The sequence below is a fragment of the Talpa europaea genome (genome assembly GCF_964194135.1).
Source record: "Talpa europaea genome assembly, chromosome: 5".
Classification (NCBI taxonomy): Eukaryota; Metazoa; Chordata; class Mammalia; order Eulipotyphla; family Talpidae; genus Talpa; species Talpa europaea.
In genome coordinates, this window is record NC_140071.1 from 66,402,476 (window position 1) to 66,426,193 (window position 23,718).

Consider the following 23,718-nt stretch of genomic DNA (forward strand, 5'->3'; position numbering starts at 1 on the left):
ATCAGCAAGCAGGAGCATGAAAAATAGCATTTGATATATAGTCCCTAGAGAAAATGGTGAGGCAACCTGGCACCAAATTACAAGAAAACTCCAATTATGGCTGTTATACCAAGATTTTAATCAATAAAGCTGTGACTTTTCCCCACCAGGGACTTGTCTCTTGGAGAAATACCTAAGTTGGCTAAAAAACAAAGAAAAAAAATAAACAAAAACAGGGCCTCCCTGGTGGCACAAGGGGTTAAGCACCGCACTATGAAGCAATCCACAGCCTCTGCAGCACGGGTTCGATCCCTGGCCAGGGAGCAACCCACATGGCACAACAGACCTCTCCTGACTCGCCAGCTGCTCCCCTCAACAGTGTATTTCAGTACATCTGCCTGTTCTGCTCCCCACTCTGTCTTTGGTAAATCTTCTCACCCCCTGCCCACACCTCCAGCTGTACCCCAGCTCTTGTGTGCATAAATAAATACATTTAAAAAAAAAAAACAGCTTCTATGCAATGCAGGGTGGGAAAGTGGGGAGAAAAAAAGGGTAATCCTACATTAAATCCTATCATCTTTTAAAATAATAAAGAGGGCCTCCCTGGTGGCTCAAGGGGTTAAGCACAGCACTGTGAAGCTATTCCCAGACTCTGCAGACTCTGATGGCCAGGGAGATACCCACATGGTCAAGCAGACCTCTCCTGCCTCGCCTGCTGCTCCCCTCAGCAGTGTATTTCAATCTGTCTGCCTGTTCTGCTCCCTACTCTGTCTCTGGTGAACCTGCTCACCTCCCACACCTCTGGGCTATGCCCCAGTACTTGTCTGCATAAATAAATAAATCTTTTTTAGAAAAATTAAAAATAATAATAAAGAAATTCATCATGGGGACAAAGGTAGGCAACCATCACACCAAAACAGCCCTGAGTAGTAGAGTAGTAGAAAGAAAGAATTCCAAAGGATGAAGATTTCAACACCATGGTTTTATGTTCCCCTTGTTTACCCCTCTTTCTTCAGTGAAATGATGGGAAATACTCTGAAAACTTAGCCCCCACTAAAAGAATCTATTAGTAGAGCTTTAGCAATGACCATGAATTTTCCATCATCTTCAAATGAGACAAATGTAGCTGGAAGCCTAAGACGCTCCCTTCTCTCCCTGGAGACAGGGAAAATACTGAGGGCCCCAGATTAAGAATACAATGAAGTCCTGACAGACCAGATTCCCATGGGTTTCAAAGCCATGGATCTTTGGATTAGAGAAGGGAGAGATGTCAGGATAGAGAGGAAGATAAAAATCTAAGGTTAGATCAGGCTTCCAAATACAAGGTGAGTTTCCCTGGGAATGGTGCTGCAACCCAGGGTAAACATACAAAGCACCCAGTTTTACCAAGATACCTAAAAAGAAGTTAGTTTATAAATAAATAAAATACACACACACACACACACACACACACAGAGCTCCTTTCGGGAACTTGAGAACTACTTTATAGTAACTTTAAATTTTCTTCTACTGACCTATCAGTGCCTTTAGTTAGCTCAGACCATCTTAACATCATTTTCCCCTGCTCCTCCTCTGGAGTGGTGTGGATAATGATGGGGAGGGGTAGCAAAGGAACATAGGACCTTTTCCACAGACAGGATCTCTTGGCAAAGGGATCTTGAGATATCCTCAAGTCACCTGGGTCCTGATTTCAGGAGTTCAAGGAACAAAGGAGGTAATGAATCAACAGAAAGGAGTGGCAGAGAGTGCACTCATGATCCCACGAAGAACAGGGAGGCCTAAGATGAAATCACCTTCTTTCCCATTATATGCAGAAAATCTGACTCAAGAAAGGGAATGTGAAAAATGGATGCTGAGATTACTTACACTACATTTCTCATCTAAAAATCAGTTTTATTCATTACAGCTTTTTGACAGCATCCTTCCTTGTATTCATTTCCTCATTCAAAATGCCCAGCCCCAGAGGTTTTCTAGCACAGTGATATTCAACAAGTGGTATGAGGACCACCAATGGACCCCAAAGAAAGTCTAGACTTGAAAATGCTAGCCTGATCAAAAACTTGATATTCTCTCCCATACCCTCTCTCTATGCATTCATTTCACAAACATTTATTCAAAATAAGACAAGCATAGCCAGATAATTTTTTGGAATATTTGTGTTTTTCTTCTGAACGCCTGTGACTTTCCCCTCAGTCAGCCTGAGGCAAGCACATAGCCTTGAGGAGAAGTCGATTTTGGAGTTTTGTTTTTAATTTCAAAAACAGTCTCCGGAGTATCAAAAAAGAAGGCCTGAGGGAAGCATAAAATCAGTTCAGTCCATAAAAATAGAACAGCAGGTAAAAGAAGCTCTCTATGCGGGTGTGAGGGGAATGTGCAGGAAGATGAGGGGAACAACTAGGAGACTCCAGATCACACCGGAGATCACAGTGGATGGCAGAGAGGAGTTTAGGCCTGTTCCAGGAGTGCCATGGGAAGCTAAAGCCAGCTCTTAGGATTCCAGGAGCACACCCCCAAGGCTGGGAAGAAGAGTGTACATGGAATATTCTTTGGGATCCATGAAGGGAGAATCTATCCCTTCAAAGAGCTGCCTGTACATCCCTGTGCTTTTGCTGCAGAAGGACCCTGACCAGTCCTGAGACTTTCTAAGTTCATGGAACTGATTTGCATGAATTGCTCCCCTTCTTTTGCACAACCCCCAAATAATCATAAACCCTAAAACCAGAAAGCAAGGTTACCTACATGTGGGTGGCAGCAGTGTTTCCAAGTGTAGAGGGGAATCTCAAGGCCAGATTACTTGGCTCACCTCTGTGCGGGGCACACTGATACCCAGGACTCAACCTGAGACACTGTTACACATCTTTAGCAGTTTTAAGATGTTAAAATGAGAGGTTAATAGATAACCATGACAATGTAGAAGAAATAGTGTTAGCCATAGGAACATAGAGGAGGCTCACCTACAATGACATTGTTGAATCGAGTCTTAAACAATTAACAGTATTTAGCCACAAGGAAGATGTGTTAGTTTCCTATGGTTGCTGGATAAAATTACAAGTTTAGTGGCTTAAAATCATTAAAATGGATTATTTTTCAGTTCTGCAGATTGGAAATGGGTGTTACAAGACCAGTCAGTTGAGATGCATTCCTTCTGAGAGCCTCACTACTAAAGGCAGCAGCTTCCTTGCTCGAAAGTTCCCTTCCAGTAATAACATCTGTCTGAGCTCTGCTTCCTTCGGCGTGTTTCCTTCTCTGGCTGACTCTCCTTGTAAGGACCCTGATGAATATTCTGGGTCCATCTGGATAATCCAGCATAATATCCCCATCTCAAGATCCTGAATTTATCATTGCTGCAAAGTCCCTTTTGTCATTTAAGGTTCAGTCACAGGATGTGAAGACTAGGTCAGGGACATTGTTGGAGGGTTGTTTTTCTGCCTACCACAGAAGGGTTCTGGGCAAAGGCAACAGCTGAGATAAAATCCAGAAGGCACAGAGAACAGTAAGTATGAATACAAACCCATATTTCTAAGACCAAAACCAACGATAAAAAGGCACGAATGAGAGAAGATTCAATGGGGCAGTCAGAGTTTTGTAGTCAGAAAGAGTTTTGTATCCTAGGTAAGGAACTGGAATTTATAAGGACAGCAATAAGCAGCCATTTGAGAATTTTAAGGAAGAGTATAATACCACCAGATTTGCTTTCTAGAAAAATCACCTGGCTAAAGCATAGTAAAGTAGGGAGACTGTTTTTATAAGCCAGATAAAAAGTGATTAGAGCTTGAAATAAGGCAATCTATTTAAAACAGAGTGGGTCAATACAAGAACACTCAGAGTGCCCATCCACAGGATGGGGTGATTGAGTCTAATGAGGAGGGGAAAAAATAGTCTACGATATGTGTTTTTGTATTGGGTGATTGCATAAGGGTGTGGAGCCCCTCAGTGCCTCACTGGGTCAAGAATGAGAAGTGCATCAGCTTCAGATGCACATGGATGAAATAAACATTTTATTTCTGTTTCTATATTCTGCTCTTTCATTCCTGCCTTTCAGTTCCAATATTTACCTAAACAATGTGTGATATTGGAACAATGAGATATTGGAACACTCCTTAGTCCCCTAAATTCTAAATGCTACTTTGCCGGAGACCAGCTCTGGTAAATAGGGTTGAGGAGAGGCACCGAAAGACCTTGGAAATAAAGAAATGACAGACACAAAATAGGGTTTAAAAGAAGTGGGACCCAGGGGATGCAAAGACTTTCATTCCAGGATCAAGTGTCCCAAGTGTGCAGTGCAAATCATTTTTATTGATACAAACTGCCCCCTCCCCTCTTTGTTGGTTACTAGACAATGAATCACTCTCTTAGTATTTAGCTTTGTCCAGGCACACATTCACTGCCAAGTTTCTGCGTTATCAGGTATATTCTACTCCCTTTCTAATCTTGCCTCTCTCTCAGGCTTAGCTTTGCTGACACAAGAAAAGAACATCGTGGTCTGGACATGGGTAAGTCTTCCAACCCGTGTTGACCAGTCTTCCAGTCATGACCCTGATATTCTCCTTGACTCAGCACCTCATGCCTTAGGGGTCTCCAACACTACTTGTGTGTTTCTTGGTTTCAGCCAGTCCAATATTTTATTTTTTGTCTTATTTCTTTAGCATTTTTTTTTTTTAATAGAGGCATGCTTTATTTATTTGTTTGCTGGTTTGCTTGTTTTTGTTTATACATGCACTGGGTACAGTCAGAAGCGCGGGAGGGTGAGAGAATTCACCAGAGCCAGAGCGGAGAGCAGAGCAGGCAGAAGGACCGAAGTACACTGCTGAGGGGAGCAGCGGGCGGCAGGAGAGGTCTGCACGCCATGTGGGACCCTCCTCCGGTGGCCGGGGAGCAGCCGGGGATCGAACCGGCGCCGCAGAGGCCGTGCGCAGTTTCTCAACCCAGCGCTCAACCGCTGCGCCACCGGGGAGGCCCTGTCTTATTTCTTTAGCCATAATAAATTATCCTGGGAAAATAAGTATGGTTTGGTATCAATGTAAAGATCTTCACCCACTTTAAGACTTAAGCATTTTCTCCTACAGTTACTGGAAGCTTAACATGAAGAACTCTAGCTTAGCTCCTCTCCAGTAATTGACCTAAACTAAAGGGAACTGCCTCACATTTTCTCCATTTAGGCAAACATAGCAAATGAGCCATCCAGGCAAGAAGACAAAGGTCTAACCTTCTGACTTATATTCGAGACTCAGTATATATCTAAATACCCATACTAGGTTTATAAGCCTCTATGGCAACTGAGTCAAAGTTCAATTTCTTCCTCTGCCCAGCCCTACTTCTCATACCTCCGTTATTGCACCAGTGTCTCTCCAACAACTCACATCCTCTGATTGCAGGAGTTTGGGGTGCCCCCTATGATCATCAGCAGATGATGTCTTGGGATGTCTTGACTTAGCTTGTAGGTACAAATCAAAAAAGGTCTGTCTTTTTTGAATGCTGAGTAATATTCCATTGTGTAATATTCCATTCTATGTATATGCAACATCTTCTTGATCCAGTGACCTATTTTTGAGCATTTGGCTTGTTTCCATAACATACCTATTGTAAATAGCATTGCAATAGTCATCGGGGTGCAGGTGTCCTTTTGGAAAGATAAACTCATGCCTTTTGCAGCAACATAGATGGAGCTGGAAGGGATCATGCTCAGTGAAATAAGCCAGAAAGGAAAAGAAAAATATTGGATGGTTTCACTTATAAGAGGAATGTAGAGAATCCAAATAAGGTATCAGGGGAAAAAAGTAATTATAATAAAGTAAAAATCAAAATCAACAGGCAACTATAAACTGGAGACGTTCTGTGGGGGGAGAAGGGACTAGAATCAAAATAAGGGTGGGAAGAGCACAAGGGACCATGATGATGGTTCACAAGTGAATGGGTGATGGGAATTTCACAGGGACTATAACTGAAATGAAAATACATACTTTGTACAAAAATGAAAAAATGATGTAAAATATATAAAATAAAATAATAATAAAAATAAAAAGCTAAACTATATACAAGAAAATGGCCTGTCACTTCACTTCCAGGGTGGCCCTGAAAGACATCACCAAGACAGTCCTCCCACTGGAGCTGCAGGTAGTGCTACTTGTTATCCATCTGTGGAAATGAAGCAACCTGAGGCCGGTTCATCATCCAAAGTGGCAAATTACTTGACTTATGAGGAGCCTAGAATGAAAAATTGAAAGGTCAGGGACAAACCTATGTGGATGCAGGAGTGGGCAAAATGTCTGATGATTTTTGTAGCATATATTAATACTCACCAAAGACCCTCCACCCAGAGACACTACTCGACAAAGCAGACAAGATGACTTGGGCAAGGACATTGTACAACTTATGTCATAAGTCACCTCAATGTTGGAACAATATTGACAAAAGCAGAGTAGCTACATTGGCAGGGATGGATGATAGGATGATCTAACCAGCATGAAATCCCCACTCACTGAAGTGTATCTAGTCACTCTGCTCCTGAATGGACAATATGCTAGTAACAGAGACAACAGCCCAGCCCCCATTATGGCATCATGCCTTGGAATGGTAAAACATCACATGGTGGCAAGTCAATTACATTGAACCACTTTCAGTCTTAAAAAAGTAGGATAATAGAGTTGATTTCAGAAAAGGAGAGGAATGATGCAATATCAAGAGCTCAGCACTGGTCTCTGTTATTGGCAGTGATTCACCATACCTGGAGTTAACTGAAGTAAAATGTTTCCATGAGGGAATATATGGTGATCCCTGCCATGTTTTAAGGTATTTCCCAGTTACTTTGGGCTCCTAGAATCATGTGACCAGCAGGTAAGGAAGGAATCCCTTCCCTCAAGAAGTAATTTTCTGAAAATAAATGGACAAGTACACTAGCTATGATGTGAGAAACACATGGTGACCACTTGGGATTTAGGATTGAGTCATCCTACCAGATAAACCACTTAGACCAACAGAGATGTCTGTCAGCTGAAGCTAAAAAGAATCTAGAATGGGCAGTGCAGTAGGGAAATGTTTTTAGTTGCAGTCCAGAGACCAAGGGCTGACATGGTATCAAACGCTCATCTTGAAAAGTTTACTGCAGTTGGTTTCCCCTGGAAAAGAGATAATTGCTCTCCTAGAGAAAGTTTCCCCAGGTTCTATTGCACAAGGCAAGCAGATCAGGGCAAAACAAATTGTAGACTCTAGCACTCCCATTCTGGACTGAGACACTCATTGCCCAGCTGCTGTATTCATGTCTGCTAACAGCCCATACATAGTTGAGCCTCCTCAGGGATTGTTGCATCTGCAGAAAATTGTTTCAATCAAATATACAGTCACATTAAATCACTAGTCAATGAGCAAATTACAAAATCTGGGACCCCTTACCTTAATTCAGGGCATCTAAACAGTCATCTTAACTTGAGAGCCCCACATGTATTTGGCTGAGGGCTCTGTTGCAACTGAATTGCGATTCAACTCCTCCCTCGGTAGAGTCCAGCTTCCTTGTTCCCTTTCCAAGACCACTCCCAAAAAACCAACTACACACAAGCCTCCACTTCAGAGTCTGCCTCCCATGGAATCCAAATTATAACAATTGGCTTCTTTGGGGGAACTTTTGGCACAGTCTAATCAGTTATAAAGCCTTCTGTACATTTACAGCACTGTACAAATAAAAGCCCTGGTAACTCTGAATACCTCATACTTTTGGTATTGTAAACAACACTAGGTTACTGAGCTGTATCCTTGATTATTCCTCGGTAACTCTAAAGCTATTTATATAGTAACACATATAATACACATGAGACAATGTCAAAGAATGTGGTATATGCTGCTGGATTACAACCTAACATGTTTTAGAAAGAAATTATTGCAAATTGGTGCTTTTACAAATCTTTGCCAGAGCAGAATCAGTTAATTTTTTTTTTTTCTGACACTATTTAACTTGGATTCAGTGCTTTAGGACATCCCTTGATGGGCAGACAATAGCTCACATGCCATTATTACAGAATGAAATCTTTTCCTCTGTAATTTTCCTACTAGCATACTATAAGTATGTCTTAAAATATATCTTTAAAATGTGTTTTACCATACAAAAATGTCCTGTCAATATGGAACAATATCCTTGATTGAACTGTTATTGAAGACAAGAAATGAGAGAGCAGACATGGTAGTTTTTCAGGATCAGCTTGTTAAATAAATCTGAGTCTCAATAACCTTACCTTTTTCATTGTAAATATTTCACATTTTCAAGACTGATACAAAACTAACATTTTATGTTATCATTTGACTTTGTGTTGTTTCTATGACTACTGGGATATTTATTTAAATGTGTCATAAGTTTTTCCCAAAACAATCATAATCAAAGCAGAATATTTGACTTCTCCTTCCCACTTTCAAAAAAGCGATTCCTCCCCAGTCTCAGAAAGCAGCACTACCACCACCTGTTGAACAAGTCAACAATTCGATAATAATTCCTCTTTTCCGCCACCACAACAATCCATCAGTACATTCTGCCATCTCGAGCTCCTTTGTTATCTACAATCACCACTCTCACCCTTGTCAAGCCACCATCATTTCTACCCTGTAGTAACCTCCAAACTGGCTTTCTGTTCCATTCCAGCTCCCTTCAGGACACACAGGACAATCAGCGGAAAAAATTTTAATGTAAAGCAAAACAACACTCTGAGTCTCCTTAGCTCTTCAATGTTCCGCATTGACCGTCAAATAAAACAAAACTCTGGCCCACAATCTGGAAGCCCCTCTACCTTTTCTGCCCTTCACTACCTTCCTGAGCTCATACCCTGTCATCAACTCTCACACTTTAACTCCATGGTCTGGCTCTGGTGATTACTGGGTTATTGTTCAGATACACTGATTCCTTTTCCACCTCAGAACTCCTGCTCTATTCTGCCTGGCTGGAACATTCTGCCCCATGGCTTCAAGCCATTTACTGTGTCTCATCATCAGGGTCCTAGCACAACTATCACCTCCTGGGAGATTTTCCTTATCAACTCCAAAGCAGGCTGCTTCTTTTCCCAGGTGCTTGTTAGCAGATGCCCTGTTTTACATTTTGTGTTCTTTAGCAGTATCATTTATTTTCATTTAATTTTATTCAATTTTTAATTTTAATTATTTTGTATTTAACATTTTCCCTTGATGGTGCATGACTTCATGTCAGATAATGATCTTATCTGAGTTTGGTGTTGAATATTTTTACTCAACCTAGACATTACTTGGTGTGTAATAGACATACATATGAATGGATATATAAACGATATGCATACATAATAAACATTGTTTTGGTATAAAATACATAAATACACATAAATATATATTTACATGTAAACATAGTTATAAATATATAATTATACATTTATAAATGAGTGAGTAATATCTCAGTACATAGGACAGTTTTATTTCATACTGAGAATGAGCTTTAGATCTAATGAAATTTGTATAAAGTTAAAGGAGTACAAAATACAAAAGTACAAAATACATACATCTGTGTTTTTTTCTTGTGATGATAAAGAATTGTCCTCCAGACTATAATTTCCAAATTCTAAGACAAATATATTTTCTTACATTTTAAAATTTCTATATATATTTCAATGCATGGATTTATTTAATGCAATAAGGCTGTATTTCTCATATTCTTAATATTATGTACTCCTAATATGCAGATGATGGTCCATCTTTTCTTCAATGGTTTCTTAGACTTAAAGAAATAATATTAATCAAACAAATGTTGCTGAATTGAGTGTAGGAATAAACTCCCCACCATGTAAACCCCTGGCAACACATGTGAGACAGGTAACCAGAATCACATTACAGAACGGCCCTGTCGGTGTTGATTTAACTGACTATGACAGGAAGACACAGAACTGAACCTCTGATTATGATCTCATTAACACCAAGTTCCAGCCAACCAATTTAAATGATACCTAGGTCACAAGAGAAAAATAAATGTGACTGCACCTTGAACATTGCAAATGAAATCTCACTCGATTGTAAAGAAAGTTAGGATTTTCAAATAATAGTAGCTTTCTCCTGTGAATGTTTTTGATAACCTTATAAGTGTCTCTGAGACTTTCCATACATACATGATTATTTTGTCCTAATTTATTTTTTAAAAGTGAGAGAAACCACTAATACTTAATTTTCATATTTAGGCAGTCTTAACACCTAAGGAGTGTGAAATGAATTCAAGTTTGCACCTCTTCTGCTGCTATAAGGCAGGTGAAGAACTTTTAATTAAAGCACTGAGATTAAATAATTTTTCATAATCCTCTTATCTGTGATCTGAGTACCTCCCCCCCTAAAAGATAAAACAAAGGCCTATGATATCAGAAGAAATCAAAAATAACATTCTTTGTTTCTCTAATCTACATTACTTCTGAGAGACCAGTAGGAAGCAGGAACAGGTAAGTCTTTTAGATAAATATAGACTAGAAACAAACTCCATAGATAGCAATCCTAATGCCATAGATCCTAAAGCCCATCAGTTCTAGAACCAGAATGTTTCTTGTCTGCATGCCTGCTCTGACTGATGTTATCATCTTGCAACTCTGACTGAAAAGGATTTTGAAAGCCCTGGCCAACTTAGGAAGAAAAAGCATGATCATCAATTAACAAATTGGAGGGATTTACATATACAATAGTGACTAAAAGTGGGAAGTTCCATATATAAGTAAACCAAATATTTATACACTGTGGTATGTGCTTAAAGATGTGTGTGTGCATGTGTGTGTGTGTGTGTGTTGGGGAAGGGAAGCATGATAAAGGAAATTAAAACAGTATATTCTATTACCTACAGTTAACAAATTCAAAAAAGGAACTTTTAATTTTCTGAACTTAATTTTTGGGTGCTGATGATGAGCCACCTGCTGTTCTTGGTGCTGAGAATTTGTCAATAAACAAAATCACAAAATGCTGCATTCATGGGGCTTATATTAGTATGTATGTGTATATATAGAGAGAGATCTCCATAGAGATATACATACTACATATACGTAGGAACCCTACAACCTAGGTGTTATTGCATCCTAAAGTCAGCAATTAGGTGGTAGAACTGTGTTTCTAGCGCAAGGCTTCTATGTCTAGAGCCTGGGTATTAATTGCCACTACTCTATATTGCCTCTTCTACTTTACACTGCTCTTCGTTATTTTAGGTACTGGGTGAGTAAGCCTGGGAAAGTCCCTGTACTCACACCACTCACATTCTGAAGAAGTACAAGCCATAAACAAATATTAAAATTATTTTGGATAACAACTAGTGCTGTGGGTATAGGAGAGTGCCTGAAAGGAGGAAGCTATCATATAGGACAACCAGGAAATGGCCCTCTAAGAAAGAATGGAATGATAGATGGGATCTCATGGAAGACACTTGGAACGTGTCTTGGGTGCAACATGTGCAAAGCCCATGAGTTAGTTCAGCATATCTGCGGAAGGCATGCCAGTGTGCCCAATGTCGTGAGAAATAGGAAAAAGAATATGAGATCACATCAGAGACTCAGGCCATATCCAGATAATGGAGACCATGTAGGTCAGAATAAGGGATAAAGATTTTATTCTCAGAGCAATGGGAAATCAATGGTCTTAAAGAAACAGACACACAATTTCATTCAAATTTTCAAAAGATTCTAAGCAAAAGAAAAGAGGAAATAAGGAAATCGCTAATCCATGTTATTTGGCATTTGACTTAATTTTCTCATTAGTTAATTTTCATATTCTAATGTTTGCACCTTCTAAAATAAGCTCAGAAGTGGGTGGATTGTTATCCTTCTACCCACACATTTCCGGCATATGCTCATTAGCAGAAATGCTCTGCAATGGAACTTTGGAGCAATTGCTATAAACCCTGAGAAGGATTACACACAGAACCCATTCCAAAAGTGGAGGAGGGAAGAATAAGGAAGGCAAATGATATCGTGTTCAATGCCAGGACTGTCCTTAATGAAGCGTGGGGATCCAAAGTCCACCTGGTTCAGCCTGCATCCCTTTCCTCTGTTGTAATACTGCCACTGTCCTGAAGTTTTAGTTCTGCGTCTTCAAATGATATGCTGAAATGACGTTTTCCTAGCTCTTTATCGGGTGCTATTCAACAGATTTAAGAACCAGAAGTCAACACGCACTGGACAATCAGAACAGATACTGCCAATAGCACTAGCACAGGGTACTTCTGCTCTTCCAGAAATGACACTGTTAGTGCTGTGTCATGAAAACCCTGAGAACCCAGTGTCTAGGGGAAGATGGCCAGGGGTTACACAAAAGGAGAGCTACTGAGGACAGTCGTTATTAATCATCTGGTATAGGATTCAGTATTTTAACAGCTCTTAGTCCATACTGACATTTCCGTCTGCATTGCCCTTTCTCCCATACCTTGGATAATTTAACAAAGAGCATTCTGAATTGGGTGTGTCCAGCACAGACAGGCAGGAGCTGGTTCCGCGTAGTTATGTCAATTCTCCCCTTCTTCTACTTGGGCTGTTTACACAAGAACAATCAAATATATTGGCTGGAAAATTCCCCTCACCATGAGAGCATAGACTGATTCCCATAACACATTTTTGCTAGAGGAGCTAACTGAGCCAAACCAGTTCTATTCGGAAAACCACCCACCTCAGTCTGGTCAGCCTTGAACCAGACTGTTGTCCTCATGCAGACACCAAGTCATAGTACAAAAGAGCATAGTTTGCCAGTGAATATTCGTTGATAGGCCAACAATTTAGTAATAAAGGCATTGTATCAGGCATATTTATGTTACTATTCTTGAACACCAAGCAACACAGCATATGCCTTGGATAGCATATAAGGAGCACACTTCTTTCTTTCAAGGAGCTTGTATGATACCCATACCCCAATTTGAAATGATCAGCAACAAAAAGTCAAAATTCTCTTCATTTCTAAATCTTTAAACCATGTAACCTTTCAAGCAGCCTCAAGTGATTACCTTTATAATTCATATAAATAAACCTATTAAAATACAATGAATCATTTAGATCCATAGAACACAAAGTAAACTGTTGTATTATTAAATGATTCACATGGAGTTTTGGGACATATTTTTGCTGAAAGTGCCCCATACATCAATGCAATATCCAACTCTGTGATTTCTTCAACAACTTTATTGCTTCCAATATATTTCTGGTGTTTATTCTTTGCAGGGTGAAACTATAAAAAAAACACATTTACCTAATTTTAAGGTTTTTGAGACATTTTCCAGCTATCTAATACTTTTATAAGAAAGCTATTTTTCTCTAAATAAAAGTATTATCATCAAGTCCAAGCCATTTAAATAATGTTATTTTTTCCATTCATGACTATGTTATATCTATCCCTTTTTTGTGCCTTTTATTTCTTTTAACAATGTTATAATTTTTGTTGTGCAGGTCTCTCACCACATTTTTAAATTTTATTCCTAGGTATGTAGTGCTTTTTCTGATGTGATTCTAGATTGGATTGTTTCCTTGATTTCATTCTCTTCTAGATCATTACTTGCATGATGAAATAAAACAGATTTTTGCATATTGATTTTTGGCTAGCCACTTTGTTGTATTAACTTGTTGTTTCTGATAGATTTTTTAGTTGAGATCTTCAGGATTTTCTATATGTATTATTATGTCTTCTGTATATAGTGATAATTTTACTTCTTTTCTAATTTGGATTCCTTTTATTTCTTCCTCTTGCCTAATTGCTCTGGCTAGGAATTCCAATGTTATGCTAAATGTGATGGTGAAAGTAGACATCCTTGTCTTGTACCTAATCTTAGAGGAAAAGGTTTCGGTTTTCACAATAAATATTATGCTAACTGTGGGTTTGTCATATATGGCCTTTACTATATTGAGATGTGTTCCATCTACCCCATTTTATTGAGAATTTTTATCATAAATGATGTTGAATCTTGTCAAATGCTTTCTGAGTATCTGTTGGTGTGATCTTAGGACTCTTAGCTTTCTTTTTGTTGATGTGAATTACATGAATTGTTTTGCATATGTTGAATCATCCTTGCATCCCTGAAACAAATTCCTTTTAATGTATTGTTGGATTTGGATTGCTAAGATTTTATTAAGGATTTTTGCATCTATGTTCAGCAAGGATATTGGTCTAGCCCAATTTGTTTTTAGAACAGTGGGGAAAACTTGGCACCATATTTACTCTTTCTGTATTCATTATATTTTACATATTAGTGTAGTTACACTTTAAAATTACAGATTACTAAGTCAATAGTCAATAAAGCAGGGGGTCTATGAAGATTGCAGATGCAAAAGTATGTCTATAGTTTTTGTTTTTATTTTAATTGTAATTACTCCATTTTAGCTGTCAAGCCCAGTTTTTAATTCAATTTAAATATCTGCTTCCTTTTACATTTACACTGTCTATACACAAACTTAAGAATGTAAACATGCAAAAGATAAACCCAATTGGGCCTCCCCTGGTGGTACAGCAGTTGAGCGCTGGGCTGCGAGGCTGCCCGCAGCCTCTGCAACACCAGTTCATTCCCCCACCGCCGGCAAGGGTCCCACCAAAAAAAAAAAAAAAAAAAAGATAAACCCAATTTTAATATCTAAACCTGAAAAATTTCAATTTATCACATTTATGAAAGAAACAATTAACCATCTCTAGCTGTTTTTAGACAACAAACATTCACAGGAGTACCTCAAATTTAGTCTTTCAATTCTGTGACTAGTTTAGATCCAAATTTTTCAAAACAAAAGAATAAAGGTGGTCATAAATACTGAATCATTTCTTAATATAAATAAATTTAAAGTAAGAACTAGTTCAGATGCCTGTAATTAACAAAAATTTAAATTGATAGTAACTGAAGGTACATCATCTTTTAATACTTGCCCAGAATAAAATCTATGCTTCCATTCTATATAATGTTCTGATAAGTAATTCAACACATACTCTTATCAAGGATAATTTAAGCAACAATCAAAACTGCATTGGACTTTAATGGGTATTGGCTACTTGCTTCTTAATGTCTAGCCTCCCTTCATCAACAAAAAATCTTAAATTTCATGTGGGCTTCTACCCTTCATTAAAACTGAGTCCTAGGCCTCCCTAGTGGCACAGAGGTTAAATCTCAGTGCTATCAAGCTGTCACTAGCCACTGTGGCCTGAGTTCAATCCCAGGCCAGGAGCTGACCCACATGGCACAGCAGACCTCTCCTGACATGCCCCCTGCTTCCCCCAGCAGTGTATTTCCGTAGATCCACTGTTTTGCTTCCCACTCTGTGGTGAATATTCTCACTCCCCACACTTCTGGCCATACCGCAGTTCTTGTATGCATAAATAAATAAAAATAAATCTTTGAAAAAAATAATAAAAATAAATAAATCTCAGTCTCTATGGCATCCCACAGCACATCATTTATGCCTGGCTACCACAATTAGTTCAAGGATGGAATGTGATCAAAATCTCTAAATCAAGGAAATTTTGATCTGTTGTAGGAGTTGCCTGATAGCTCACTCCTTTTTCCTCAGATTTATCCTGTAATGATGAAAACTCTGAAATCAGTGCAGCTCTTTGACCAGCACTAGAACTGAGGAAGGAGTCAGCACAGAAGAGGGAAAGCCAGGATATGGAAAGAAGCCGTTGATGTTATTTGAGCACTAAATTCCGCCATTTTCCCTTGCATACCATTCTTACATATGGTAGTTTCAGTTGGGTGACCTTCCACTTGTAATAAAATATCTTTACCTGGGCCTCCTCAGTGGTGCAGAGGGTTGAGTGCAGCACTGTGAAGCTGTCTGCAGCCTCAGCAGCACAGGTTCGATTCCCGGCTGGCCAGGGATATACCCACATGATGTGGCAGACCTCTGCTGTCTCGCCCACTGCTCCCCCTCAGCACTGCTTTTGGTCCATCTGCCTGTTCCATCCCACTTTGTCTCTGTTGAATCCTCTCACCCACCCACACATCTGACCTGTACCCCAGCTCTTAAATAAATAAATAGACCTTTAAAAAACTACCTGACACAGGTCTATTTAAACCATTCTACATTATTTCTAAGGAATGAAATGATTGTTAGCCCTTAAACTCAACATGATTCACAAATTGAGTATGAGACTCAAACAGTAAAACAAAAATTTTTGAAGGTTACAATGAAAGAAAAATCCATTGTTTCTAAATCTGAAGTACTTGGGTTTGTGATCATTATATGACTATTTTATTCTTCCAGCTAACATAAACTGCAGTGTCCTGTTGCAATAATGCCAAAGAACTTTGCTGAAGCACACAAAAATGGTTGGTACTGCTGTTAAAGAGTATGTGTTCAAACTCAGTTAGGCCCACAATAGCCTTGTAATTTTTTCAAGTAATCCTTTGTCCTTAATCACTTCATCGCTCACCACAATGATTACTCTCAACATTCTTTGACACTCCCCAGACCACCACTCTAGCTTCATCCTATTCAATCCCATGTGAACTTCTTTGGGTTCTGTCCTCCACTCTTCACCACCTACAAATCTCCAAACTTGATATATAGACTCTGTTTATGTATCTATAATTATGTTGTATCTGTAAACTAAGATGCTGTATTCTAAAACCAATTTCATGGTTTTCTAAATAGTGTATATTCCAAGCACTCTTTGGAGAAACCTGGATACCAGATTTTATGACAATCATTATCCTCAGTTTACGTTTATTGAGTGTTTGTTATGTCTTAGGCATTATCTTAGTTGCTATACATTTATTAACTTGTATAATACTATTAACAACATAGTAAGTAAATTCTATTATCCTCATTTTACAGATAAGTAAACAGAGGCACAGAGAGATCAAGATCAGAGCTTAGTAGATGGTGGATCTGGGATTATTGCCAAACACAGTTACTCATTGCCTGTGTTCATAACTGCCATAGTCCCTCTTAAAGCCTCCATGAAGACATTGTCCAGCAGTAGATTCTTACATATGTATACATAACATTAGAGTGTAAAAATGACTTTATATTAAAATGCCCTATTAATTTAATGGCTAAGTTACTATTATTTCTATTTTACAAATAAAAAATTCAAAAATTAATGAGTTTATTTACCCAAGGTCATTAAACTAATGAATGGTGAAACCACATCTCCTTCCATGCAAAGAAAATTTACATCAGAAAATTACTTTCCATGGGCTCTTTCTAGGGAGATAAATGTTTGAAATTTTGATGAAAGTATCTGGTCAAACTCATTCTCTGTAACTTTGTAGCATAAATGGCACCCTCTGGGCTATCTGAGGTACATCAGCATTAATGATCAATTAATACTATAATTTATTTTATTTTTGCTCTTCAACTTGTTACCCATTTCTGCTGGAATTGTTTCCTTCTTTCTTAAATGTACTTTGATTTTCAATGTCATTATTATGTCATTATTCCTGAATCTGACTCCACAACTCGGTGGTATAGAGGATGAGGAGATTACAGCACAGTGAAGAAGTCAAGCTACAAGGTGACTCTCACCAACTCTTCAAAGAGCCTCTACATTTTCAAGTTATACATAGAGAAGTAAACCAGTCTTAACCTGTTTTTTATCTGGGAAAACAGACCTGACTTGACTCTTGATTCTATGGCAACCCCACCACCACCACCTAACAAATGAAACAAAGTATTTGTTTGGGGTTGAATTATGACTCCACAAAAGATATAGGGAGTCCTAACTCCCAATACCTCAAATGTGAACTAATCTGGAAATGGATTGATTGCAAATGTAATTAGTTAGGGTAAGATAAGGTCACACTGGAGCAGTGTGGGTCCTGAATCTAATATCACAGGTGACCTTGCATGAAGAGAAGACACATAAAGGCAGAAGAATGGCATCTGAAGACATCAGCAGACCTTGTATTTGCGCTGCCATAAATCAAGGAATGCCAGGTACCCTGAGAAACTAGAAAAGGCAAGGGAGGGTCTCCCCGGTGGCACAGCAGTTTAGCGCTGGGCTGCGAAGAAGCTGCCCGCAGCCTCTGCAGAGCCGGTTCGATCCCCGGTCACCGGGTGAGGGTCCCACATGGCACGACAGACCTCTCCTGCCGCCCGCTGCTCCCCTCAGCAGTGTATTTAGGTCCATCTGCCTGCTCTGCTCCCTGCTCTGGCTCTGGTGAATTCTCTCACCCTCCCGTGCTTCTGACTATATCCAGTGCTTGTATAAATAAATAAATAAATCTTAAAAAAAAAAAAAAAAAAGAAAAAGCAAGGGAGATTCTCCCTACAGGTTACCCTGTTAACACCTTGATTTCAGACTTTAGCCTCCAGAACTATGAACGTATAAATGAATAAAGAATAAATAAATTTATTCTTTATGAAAGAATAAATCTATTGTTTAGAGCCACCCATTTTGTGGTACTTTGTTATGGCAACCTGAAGAAACTATCACATTCCTTTTTTCTTCAGCCCCCTCCTGTCGTTGCCACATTAAAAGTTATTTTCAGACTATATAAATATATATTAATAAAATATATAAGATACATTGTACACATAAAATACACAATATTTTAAGATTTGGAAAAATGGTAATTATAAATAATTTCCCTTTTTACAAGATTAATGGATATATAAATTCATATAGTCTCCATATTTTATATAGTTGATGGAAATCAAAAACAGTATCCAAGACAAAATACTAGATAACTAGATAATCCACTTCAGTGGTTTTAAAACTCTTTCCCCCCAAACTATTTCCAATCTAGTCTTACCATGTTTTTATCTCTGTAAAATTAGACATCAAACTCCTTCAGAATAGCCAACTTTTAATCACACCCACCTCTTACAATCTGTGGGACAGTCTAAAATTGACATGATCATCGGGTTTATGAGTGTGTAAGTAGACATGTGGGCACAACGGCAAGCACTTGACTAATTTTAAATCAGTATCCAAGAATGCTGCATACTGACCTTTTGTTTTTGCAACTGTATATTATAGTAGAATTTGTCAGTGAATAAACTATATTCCCTCCCACCACACAAAAAATAATGCCAAACATCTTCTTTATGTTGGCCAAACAGTTGAATTTTCTCTGATAATAAAACAATTAAAAGCCTTAAACACTGGACTCATCAGTTCATAAAAAATCAAAAGGGGTCACGTGGTCTCATTTCCATCAAGATTGTTAACATCTGGTCAGCATCTCCTAACATTAAAAAGACATTTTAAAATGAATATAAGAAAGTGAAAATCAAAATCAACAAAAAACTATGAACCAGAGACACTTTTTGGGGGGTGGGGGGCGGGAGGGGAAGGATTGGGGTCAGAATGGGGCGTTTGCAATTGTATGGGGGAATATAAAAATAAAATTTATTATTTTAAAAAAATAAATAAATAAAAAATAAAAAGACATTTTAAAATAATACCATTCAAGGGGGCTAAGTTTGTTGTGGGTATTTTGTAGCTAAATTCTTCCTAGCAGGGGTATAAAATGTAATTCTGCTTAGAAACTGACCTTTCCACAGGTAGGATAAACATTTTTTGACTAATTCAAATCCATCATGCTTTATGATTACAATAACTAGGCAAATAGGAAAACTGGGGCAAACATGTTGGTCTTATCTTCAAGTATTATAGCTGCCTATGCCTGTGTCAAAGCACATAGCACTTCCTAGGTGAATGAGAATGCAAGTCAAGTTTTCATAATAGAACATTTCTACTATCGTGTAGTCTTTGAGTTTCTGGTTCAGAATAGTATCTTGAAATGTACTGACTGAGAACTCACTAATGATTTGTTTAAGGTATCTGAAATTTGAGACAGACTGCCCAGGAATTTGAAAGCATCTCTTCCTTCCTTATTCTCCCAGCTCTACCCTTGTATTAACCCAGATCTTCAACAAGTAAAATACTTTCACTTTATTATCTAAGCCTCCTTAGGAATACATTCACTGAATAAGAGGATAGGTTCATTCAAGAAGGGCCAATTTAAGCAATGTTTCTGTAAAGTGAAGTTGGAGCTGAAGTCATTGTTTATTATTAACATCCCTTGTGAAATATGATTGCAGAATTGAATCTGTTAGTGGGTGACGACAGGGTACCCCAAACTTGCACACTCTAAAGGGATTCAGCCATTCATGAGCACAAAGACAAAGCAGACTATTATTGTGAAAGAACTTTAATAAAATTAGAGAGGAAAGAGAAGAAAAGATAGTGTCCCAATAAAACATCCAAAATTATCCATGCCTTCATAGATAAATATCTAGTCAAACAAGGTTAGAACAAAATGGGACCACTGCGACCCAAAAGCTTCCATAAGTTTAAGTTTCCTGCTGGTGGGAAACCATAGGAAGGGAGCAAAAGGTTCAAGAAAGTCTGGGGGAAAAGGAACAAAATCAAAAGACAAATCAAGATAACGGTTGCCATGGCATTCCTGGTGGCACAAGGGGTTGAGATGCAACCTAAGAAGCAATCCACAGCCACTGCAGCATGAGGTTCATCCCCAACCAGGGAGCTACCCACATGAAACAGCAGACCTCTCCTGACTTACCCGCTGCTCCCCTAAGCAGTGTATTTCGGTAGATCTGCTTGTTCTGCTCCCCACTCTGTCTCTGGTGAATCCTCTCACCCCCACACCTCTGTACCCCATTCTTGTATGCATAAACAAGTCTTTCAAAAAAAAGATAATGGCTGCCATTGTCTGTCTCCCCACATGCCTCTCACCCCTCACCCACATGTCTCTCTCAAGTGTCTCTACATGTCTCTCCTCTATGTCTCTCCTTCTGTGTCTCCTTCCCAGCAGGATCAGGGTGCAAGTCAGTTTGCAGAAGTAAGAGCTTGCTTCCTTTCTTGCTCTTCAGAACCCAGTACTTCCCGTGTTCTATCACTTTACTTACCTTTTCAGTTTTGCCCATCTTTAAGTGGAGTGAGTAACATGGTATTTCTCCCTTTTATAGAGATGCCTCTGTAGCAAGTTGACTAGCTGAGGAGGGCAGGGAACCAAGAACAAAAAGAAGAGGGAGACCAGCGGATGATGGTGGAGAATTATTGGTGCTTTGGTGGTGGGTGTAGTGTACTAACACGTCTTTAGAGGTGTGAACCTGTGCCCCTAAATCATACACAGTGCTGTAAATCAGTGTTGTCTCCATTTAAAAGAAAAAGTTACAGAAAACAAACCCCTTGTATAAAGATCCATAAAAAAAATTATTTGAATTTATATCTTGAAGCATGTTTTTCTCCACAGACTATTGCTTATACTTGCTCTGGGATTAGATGATGAAGTTTCTTGCCTTAAAAGCCAAATATTTCAAATCAATTCAGTTCAGTGACCAATGAAAAATTTTGTTCATTTATTACTATACCTAAAAACATAGTACCTCTGTTTCTTTCTACATTTGTATTTATACAGATACTTAGATCTGTCTTATCGCATGCTATGATTCCATTTTATAAAGGACTTCAGTCATGTTGGATGTAGCATGATAATTAAGCCTAAACTAGAATAAATCTGTATAATTTTATTTTTTATTTAAAAAAGGAGTTAAGAAAACTCTTCAGGACTACAAGCAACAGCTTTCTTTTGAAGTGGGATGACAATGAAAGAGCAAAAATGATCACATTATATGTTATACTGGTAAGTCACAATGATAGCATTCAGTACTTAGCTTTTTTTCTTAATCTACTTTTCTGGTTTTGGTGATTCCCAGAGGTATACAAAATTCAAAAAGAAATTGAAGATAAATTCATGCTCTTTGCTCTCTTCCACAGAGCATTAATAGCTTTTGGAATTGAAATTGTTTTATTAATTTGATTAGGTTGAAGGAAAATCCAAAGCTTTTATGAATAATTCAGGTTTCTGTCAGATCCTAGAAAGCCTTATGGAAAGTACTATTATACCTCAAAAATGCCCTCACAGTAGACCATACATTTAATTTTCAATAACATTGATTTATAGTTTTATAAAGAAAAATAATAAATATAATGAATTACCTCCATATTTCTTGATTTCACTCACTATAAAATAACTGCTGTAGTTTTACATTTCCAGTGTGAAATATTAAATGCATAAATCAAAACAAAATTATTTTTCATCTGAGAGAGAGAGACTGGTTCCAGAGACTGACAAATTCATTTTATTTTAAAATTAATGTTTTGAGAAAAAAATCTTCATTGAATCCCTACCAACTTTACAAAGGAAAAATAAGACTTTGTATTTTATTATTTTACATATGAGATCTTCCATACAAGATACTGTGTATAAAGGTTTATTAAGGTCTCAACACCAAAATTATCAGGAGTCAAATTATACTTCCTTACATGAATCATTTTCCTTTCCCACTTCCTTTCTCATGGTGTTTCCTTTTTCCAGAATTGTTTTATCTTGAGTTGCCAGCCAGAGATAAGCGTCACCCACAATATGTTTCTCTAATGCCACCAGACTGGCATCTTTGTAATTCAAATATTCCCTTACAGCTACAACTAAGTAATCATGTAATGAAAAGAACATTATCAAATAAGAACAATTCAAGAGAAATACAGATTTTAAAATAGGCAAAAACAGATGCATTTACTTTTACATTTTCCCAACTTCGTCTCCTAAATTTCATTGAGAACAAGAAGCAGTATTTTGCATCCTTGATTAAATAGAGTAAATCTAATTATAAGAATTCATTTTCACATTTAAATACCTCTCAGCTTTTGTAAGTGTTCAACATTCAACCACAAGATGCTTTCAGGAGGAAAGATGAAGCCTGAATACTAAAAAAAAAAGTATCAATCCTTGAACAAAGGGGTAACTCTGAGCTAATAGGCAAAGAAAAAAAAAATAAATCACTTAAGGACCATGATACTGGAAACAACCTCAGTGAAATATTGTGTCTAAGGCTCAGCTTCAGCTACATTGTCACCTTTCTTTTGTTTTGTTTTAAGTTTATGTAGGGACATATTTGATTTCAAAACTATCACGTTTTTGGTCAGTTATGATACAGTTCACTCTGATTATAAAACCAAAGTAGTTTACAGACAAATCTAATTTAAAATATTCTGTTTTGTCATGTAGCTAAACACAAACTAACTCCTATTAGAAGAGAATCAATGTGAGTAAAACAAGGAATCAATATCTTTATTTTCATTTTCACAATAACTTGTATACTTTTAAGGTGATGTGTTTTCTACGGGAGTTTCAAAAAGAATCTCCAGAGTCCTGAAATAACCGTCTGGCAAAGACCTGAACAAGCCTCTCTAAAAATAACAATGGACTGTGGACTTCATAAACATTTTTAGAAATTAAATAGCTGCTAACTTGTTCCATATGGAAGTAAATTCAGAGTCCAATATGTTCACTGAGCTCATCAGAACACATGCACCAAAGGATCCCAGCAAGTTGTCCACAGTTGCTCCTAGAAGCCAGAGGAAACAGATGATCCTGAAACTGCTTAAAATATAAAAAACAAAAGGTTCTAAAAACCACATGGCAATCTTGCCCTGAGATTCCCTAGGATTTCTTAGGTCATGCAACCTTTGAAGATCCCCAAATAGCAACTGATACTCATTAAATGAGAGCAATAACAGTATTACTAAGGTTTTGGACAATAACTATAAAGGCTAAACCGTGAATGAATTTATTTTGTTTATTCATACCAAATCTAATCCCATAACATGCTTAAAACATGAAGAGGCATAGAGATTCAGAAATGCAGACCCTTGATCACATGCTTAGAGACTTCCTCAGTTATTCAAAACACCATTATGTCCTTTTACCAGTTCTAAGTTGGCCCAAGTAATCTTCCCACAAACACTGGTTTTGTTTTTTATTATTGTTTTGTTTTGCTTAGG